We start from the raw sequence: 7,712 nt of genomic DNA on the forward strand, positions 1-7,712 counted from the left end.
TGTGATAAAACTTCTTTGACTGCCAACCTGGGAGCTCCTCATTTTGGAATGTCTTTACCAGTGAGATGCTGTTGCAATACTGACAGAGAAAATTAGGCTCTGTCTTGTAGATATATATTGTTTGCTTTTTGTTTAAAAATATCTCCAGAGAGGTGCAGCCATTTCCAGAGATAATAATACAAATATAATAATAATAAAATAACAAATTAAAGAAGTTTGTTTTTTATTCCTTCTACGTAGATAAATGCCATGGGTCACAGTGACCTGAAACATCTTATTTGTATACATGACCTGTTCTAAAAAAAATAAACACCCCAAAGTTTCTGTTTTCTGTGTATAAGTTCGTGACCCCAACTTAGGATAAGTCATAGAATATTATACAGAAAATGAAAAGAAAAATAGCATTTAAGCTAATTGGAAACTAGAGTCGGGTCAAATAGACCTGAAACCTAATAGGAGGTTAGCTCCTTTTAGTTATTAAAAGAAATCAACCAATCACTTAAGGATTTGTATAAAATCTAGCCCATCTTGTGTAAATATTTCATCCCATGCATTGAAAAAACTACAGTGTTTTTCCAGAGTACAGTGTTTGTTTTTGTGATTTATTATAATATGTTAATACATCTTGTGAAGGATAGACCCTATAGCTCTAGCCAAATGACCATGTGCATTTAACACCATGGGGCAGTGGGTTTCAGCTCTGCTGCTCAAGTACCCCCAATTGTCCAGGTATTTGTTTCAACTAGTTATTAAAAAAAATGTATTGCATTGCAGTGGTGCAATTGGCACCCTAATTTTGTATTCAATTATCATATAGACATTTTATTTTTCAAAATACTTCCGATATGGCTTGTCCAACGCGAATGTAGAGGCCTAAAGTGTGTATCCTAGCAATGCGCTAATCTACCATACTAGCACTAAAATAAGTGCACTCTCACGCACTCAATGTTTTGATGCAAACCAACAACAGGAGACTTCAAGCTGTGCTTTAGTTTGATGCATCGATTTACCAATATGTAATCGAAGCTCTGGACATTTAAGGACAGATGATCAATAATCAATGCACCCCTATTGCATTGTGGTGATGAAAAAAACAATCACTATACAGCTACACAGAGACTGTCTGTAAGTGCTGATTTTATGCAGTGAAAAACAATGTATATTTAAAATGTTTAGTTCCTGGTTAAAACAAAGACCTAGACCATTTTGCATTACAAACATAGCCATAACTAGATATGAGGACACCAAGGTCGTGTCCTCAGTTGTTTTTTTGCATCAATCCTGATGGATATGTAAAAATTCTGGTAAAGTACAAAACTGCTAATTTTCTCTGTTGGTTTGCCATGTAACATAGATTTGGAGGTTGAATAGTAAATACCAGACAGTCCTAAAAATACTGCCAGCTAGAGCTAACCTAAGTTTGACTTCAGTAGAATGTCAGCTCTGGTTACAACGCTCATTACAAATATTTGAATATAAATATGCACTAAAGACAGTTTGGAGGGTTTAAACAACAACAAAAAAAATAAATAAATAAATAAAAAACAGAATTACAAGACATGAAATACACAACATTAGTATGGAAAAACATTTAGTCTTTAGCCAATCAGGAGAGAGACTCATGAGTCATCAATCATGTGACTATGCAAGATGGTAACTTCTACAGAAGATGGCATGGTTTGGAATCCTGCTACAATCAATTGTTGTATTGATATGTACTCTGATGCATTGTAGTGCCATTTCAGGTTATTCATGGTAGTACATGCCTCAGCCTCAAAAGTGTTTGGATCCACGCAAACTAAATTGCGATAACTTAAGAGTAGCTCATTTAAAAGATTATAGCATGCCCTTCTCTCCTCATGACTTACGATCCACTCCCCTATCCATACGGCTCTGTTCCTATGTGTTCCCTCCAAAGTTTAAGTGCAATTATAACTGCAGCACCATTCAGTGCAATAAGGCTTTCCTCCACTTTTGGAGCGTGCAGCAGGAATGATCATGTGCTGTTTAAAAAAAAAATGTCCTGCAATGTTTCCTGACAATTTTTGAAGAAACATGTTTTCTTTTGTATGCAGGACTTAAGACTCGAAAAGTCATCAACATATAGAGTGCATATGTCATGATTTCTTCTCATTCTTTTGGAACAAAATCGACAACATCTATTCTATGTTTGCCCATTACAAACCTCGTGTACTACTTGACCACCTTGATGCTCCTCTAGTTGCTCCTCCTGACCTCTCCTCCTTTTACCCTCTCTGCATTGCTGATGTTTACGGCTTACTGACCTTGACCATCTCGGTGCTTCTGATCTTTCTCCCTCCATTATGCACACTGTCAACCTGTCCCTGGACTTTGGCTCGGTTCGTGCTGCCCTCAAGCTTGCCAGAGTCATGTCGGTACTCAAAAAACCCTCTCTTGACCCGGCTGACTTATCTAATATCCGTCTGTGGCAAAGTGGTTGGTAAGGGGAACAGGTGTAGCGGTGATGCGGTGCAGGAGTGATGAACAGACAACGGTAATTCAGTGAACAAGTGTTTATTTGTGCTGTTTCCAGATAATAATAATAAATAATAAATAATAATAATAAATCCCCGGCAGTACACAACAATGTGTAAAGTGCAGGGATGGTGAAGAACACAGTTCAGTCTCAAACGGAAACAAAGGCACAGTCACCAGTCCTGGGTGATATTCAAACGTGCAGGTGATCTGTGCAGTGGTGCTCCGGATAGTGCTTTACGTGGTGACAGCTCTGGAGGTGTGCTTTAACTGTCTAGTGGTGCAAAAAAGACATACAATTATAAACAAACAAACAAAAAGCAACACACAACACGTAACACACAACCTCTCCTCACGTTACCCAAACGAAGGAAAAGATCAGCGTTACCCTGGCCCCTATATGTAATCCCGCATGATATCTAGGTAAATGGTTGCAGCTGCCTTATTTGCAGCTGCCTCTCGTTTAACTTTCAAATCAATACGATCTTACAACAAAGTCTCGCTTCCTTCCAGGCTGACCCACTTTCCTGACCCGGAAACGAACTGTCAGGCCAGCCCTTCCAGATACTTCTCCTCTCGTTCTTTAGCGCCCTCACAGGTCGGGAGGAAGATTCATCACCAGAACTCATATCTCTATCACACCGTCCCACCTCCAATCTCTCTTTTCTCTCAACAACTCTCAAAAGTGCTGTAGCCAGTCAGCTGATGAAACATCTCACAGAAAACAATCTGCTACAGTCTGGTTTCCAGCGGCATCACAGACCTGAAACTGCTCTACTCTGGATTATGCATGATCCCCTGTTCAATGCTGATGCTGGTACTCCCTCTGTGTTTGTTCTTCTTGACCTAACAGCTACTTGTGACACCATAGATCATGGCATTCTTCTTGACCGCCTTCAGGAGTATGCTGGGATCTGGAACCTGTCTCTCCTGGAGGTCGGCTTACCTATCTGGACGCATGCAGTCTGTCTTTTATGCTGGATGCAGTGGTGTTGCAAACCTAGTCACCTGTGATGTCCTCCAAGGATCTGTTCTTGGGCCCCTTCTCTTCAATATCTAAATGCTTCCCCTGGGTCACCTCATCCGCCAACACAACCTCATGTTTCACTCCTAAGCTGATGACACCCTACTTAGCTCTACTTAAAACTGGACCCTGGTAGCCCCTCTGCCATGGTCCAGCTCTCTGCCTGCATTCAAGACATCAAGGCCTGGATGTCTCCACTCCATCTAGTAGGATCTAAAACTCAACTTAAGAATCTCAATATAGCTGCCCTGAACCTCTGAAACTGTCTGCTGCTGCCTTCCCCCACAGTACGAAGCCTTGGTGTACTTCTTGACAACAACCTCTCCTTTGATGCCCACATATTCTCCGTGGTCAAATCTTTCTTCTACCATCTTCAAAACATCTCCAAAGTCCATCCCTACCTTTCCCTCCCAGATGCAGAGATACTTTGTCAAGTATTTGTCTCCTCTCGACTACTGCAACTCTCTATATGGTGGTCTCCTGCCACGCACCATAAATTGACTCCACACTTGGACAATGCTCATTTAGCTTTATGGTTCCGACTCTTTGGAACTCTCTCCACGCTTTGGTGCCTGAAGCTCCCATCGTCGCTTGCTTTAAATCAACTTTCAAGACCCACCTATTCTCTTTTGCTTTCCATGCTCCTGAAGCCTGATATCTGTTATCAGCTGCTGCTATTATTTCACTTATTATCATGTATTATGCACTTTCCACTGTATTTTGTGTACTACTTCATGTATTTTGTACTTTCCACTGTAATTAATGTACTATTTCATGTATTTTGTACTTTCCACTGTATATCATGTATTATGCATTTCTCTGTATTATTGACTTTCTTGTATTTACTGGATCTTGTAAAGTGCTTTGTGATGGTGTTCCACTATGAAAGACACTAGATTGATTGATTGACTTTTTAAATACAATCGACTCCTCTTATTTGCATACTGGATAATTTAATATATCGTTTAATTGCATATAATGCAACTAGTCCCATTTTTGAATGCATTATTTTCTGTTATTGTATGATACAGTTAAATACATATCATCTAAATGCATAATTCGTTTAACTGCATGAAATCGTGTGGTCCAGAAGTTGGTTGTACAATGCATTTTGTTTCGGCTAAATGCATAATGCTGTCCATGTGTCAACATGCTGTTGATGTGCTTGTATGTATTTGCAACGGTTTGGCAGTGGGGAGAAAATAGGAAAATGGCAAAGCGAACCTGTAACACTCAGGCCAGATACTGTGCAGACTTCTATCACAGACTTTTTTCTTACTTTGTAGTCACAATATCTACAGTAAGGTACTGTACACATCTTTTTTTTTCATTTCCTGCATTGTCAGAGAATACAGTAGTGTGTGCACTGAGCTTACAGTAGCACTGTAACATACCTGTATTTCATTGGTGTGTTTTGTTTTATTTTTCTGAAGGTGTACACAGTAGGCTACTTTAAGTTATTTTAAATAAAACAATACTGTACTGTATACAAGCCTTCATAAAAGCAAATGGTTTTCAGTCTGGTGATAGTCCCCCCCCCCCCAGTATACTGTATATGGGCTAGCCAAGTCTAGTTGGCAACCAGTTAATGTCAGCTTAATCAATTGAGTTTTTCCCCTCAGTTGTAGGGGCTGTACAGTTGTTTAAATTTAATGCTTAACATGAACTTTATGCCATCTATTAGTACATTATTATTATTATTATTTACATACAGTGGCTCTCAAAAGTATTCACCCCTTTTAGACATTTTCACATTTTATTGTGTTACAACATGGAATCAAAATGGATTTAATTAGCAGTTTTTGCCACTGATCAACACAAAAAAAGTCAGCAATGTCAAAATGAAAAATAAAATCTACAAATTGTTCTAAATTAATTACAAATATAAAACAGAAAATAATTGATTGCATAAGTATTCACCCCCTTTGCTATGACACACCTAAATCAGCTCTGGTGCAATCAGTTGTCTTTAGAAGTCACATAATTAGTTGAATGGAGCCAACCTGTGTGCAATTAAGGTGTTTCACATCATTTCAGGTTAAATACACCCGTCTCTGGGAGGTCCCACAGTTGGTTAGTACATTTCCAACAAAAACTACATCATGAAAACTAGGGATTTCTGAGCAAAGCCGGAATAAGGTTCTTCAAAAGCACAAATCAGGGGTAGGATATAAGAACATTTCCAAGGCATTGAATATCCACCGGAGCACAGTAAAGTCCATTAAGAAATGGACAGAATATGGCACAATTGTGAATCTGTCTAGAACAGGCTGTCCTCAAAAACTAAGTATCCAGACAAGAAGGGCACTAGTCAGTCAGTCCACCAAGAGGCCTATGGCAATTCAATAGGCGTTATAGTCTTCCATGGCTGAGCTGGGAGACACTGCATATGGCAACAATAACCCAGGTGCTTCACAAAACTGGCCTTTATGGGAGAGTGGCAAAAAGAAAGCCATTGTTGAAAAAGAAACTCACATCAAATCTCGGCTAGAGTTTGCAAGAAGGCAGATGGGAGACTGACAAAGTGGAAGAAGATTCTATGGTCTGATGAAACCAAAATAGAGTCTTTTGGCCTCAACACTAAGTGCTATGTTTGGCGCAAGCCTAACACCGCACATCATCCTGAGAACACCATCCCTACCATGATGCATGGTGGTGGTAGCATCATGCTGTGGGGATGCTTCTCTGCATCAGGGCCTGGAAAGCTCATGAAGATAGAAGGCAAAATGGATGCAGGAAAGTATAGAGAAGTCCTGGAGAAAAACCTGCTGAAGTCTGCAAGAGACCTGAGACTTGGAAGAAGCTTCATCTTCCAGCAGGACATTGTCCCCAAACATACAGCCAAAGCCACACTGGAGTGTCTTAAAAACAAAAAGGTAAATGTCCTGGAGTGGCCCAGTCAAAGCCTGGACCTCAATCCAATTGAGAATATGTGGAAAGAGTTGAAAATTGCTGTTCCCCAAAGGTCCCCATACAACTTGACAGAGATTGAGCAATTTTGCAAAGAAGAATGGGCAAATATTGCAGTGTCCAGATGTACAAAGCTGGTAGAGACTTATCCAACTATTCTCATGGCTGTAATTGCTGCCAAAGGTGCCTCTACCAAATATTGTCTCAAGGGGGTGAATACTTATGCAATCAATTATTTTCTGTTTTGTATTTGTAACTAATTTAGAACAATTTGTAGATTTTATTTTTCACTTTGACATTAAAATGGGTATAGAGATTATCTTTAGCGAGTTATTTATAAGCCCCTGCATATATATATATATATATATATATATAATATATATCTATATATATATATATATATATATAATATATATATATATATAATATATATCCCATGCAGACTAATACATCACCTGACTGGGCCCATATAAACGACATTATATGATCCAATCACCGTGAGCTGCATCTCAGTAAGATTCACAGAATAGGAGATGAAGCTTTGAATATGAAAGGAACCCAATATAAATTTTATTGGTAAACTGTTTATTACCAAAAGTGCATCAGACTCAATATAACATTCACAATTAATGTGTTAGATTATCGCTCAATTGTCAACTATTTATGGCAGATCAACAAGTTAGTCTTAGTAAATGTTCGTTTTGATTAGAAGCATTTCTACTTAAACAAAGCTTCTTCGCTATTTAATGCTTACATTTTCTATCATTACAAGACAATATCAGCAGATCCACTTCTTTCATGGCAGGTGCGATGCGAAATCTTTACCATTTAATACAATTCATATAGACAATCTTCTGTATTGATCTAAGGTCCACATTTAAATGCATGGTGGATTACTATGTTTAAGGAAAAAACAGGATAACATGTACAGTTGCTGTTACACAAATTAGGCTAACTTAAACTGAATGTCAGTCATTTAAGAGCTCAAGTCAATAGAAATGTCTCCCAGACATATAGATTACATTAGCTATTCAGTTTTTTGTTTTAGTCAACTATGACTCCAGACGAATAGCAGAAGTCTTTGTAGATGACTGAACAATTTTATTTTGTCCTTGTTGAGTAAATTAATGTATGCTGTCTATATAGCAGCAACAACAAAAGCTTCTTGCTAAGTATATTGTCTGATTACTGATGAAATAATGGAATGTTTCTGAAGCAGATTCAGCAGGGGGTTTTTTAACACAGTGGTGTAGAGGTTTAAAGACTACACAGTAACAATGAA

This window comes from Polyodon spathula, chromosome 22 (genome assembly GCF_017654505.1).
Source record: "Polyodon spathula isolate WHYD16114869_AA chromosome 22, ASM1765450v1, whole genome shotgun sequence".
Classification (NCBI taxonomy): domain Eukaryota; kingdom Metazoa; phylum Chordata; class Actinopteri; order Acipenseriformes; family Polyodontidae; genus Polyodon; species Polyodon spathula.